Here is a 330-nt window from a genome sequence, read left to right as displayed (position 1 = left end):
AGCCTCATGCTTGACACTTCCCCAGTCAGTGAGAGATGCCTGGTGTTAGCCTGGGCGGAGTCAGGCTGCTGCATGCTGCCACCTGCTGGAATGTCTCTGCTCTTCAGCTCCAGAGTACCTCAGTGTACCTTTAGAGTACCCCAGAGTACCTCAGAGTACCCCAGAGTACCTCAGTGTACCTTGGTGTACCTCAGAGTACCCCAGAGTACCTTGGTGTACCTCTACACCCACTTAGACTGCACAACAGTCAGCACTGTGAAAAACAAACTTCCAACAAAGACCAGCAGAGCAGAAGAAAAGGTTTCTCTTCTTTTTTCTAATAAAAATATG

Source organism: Cynoglossus semilaevis, chromosome 4 (assembly GCF_000523025.1).
Source record: "Cynoglossus semilaevis isolate Cse_v1.0 chromosome 4, Cse_v1.0, whole genome shotgun sequence".
Taxonomy (NCBI): Eukaryota; Metazoa; Chordata; class Actinopteri; order Pleuronectiformes; family Cynoglossidae; genus Cynoglossus; species Cynoglossus semilaevis.
The sequence above is the reverse complement of the archived record's forward strand: the minus strand, read 5'-3'. Positions refer to the sequence as shown.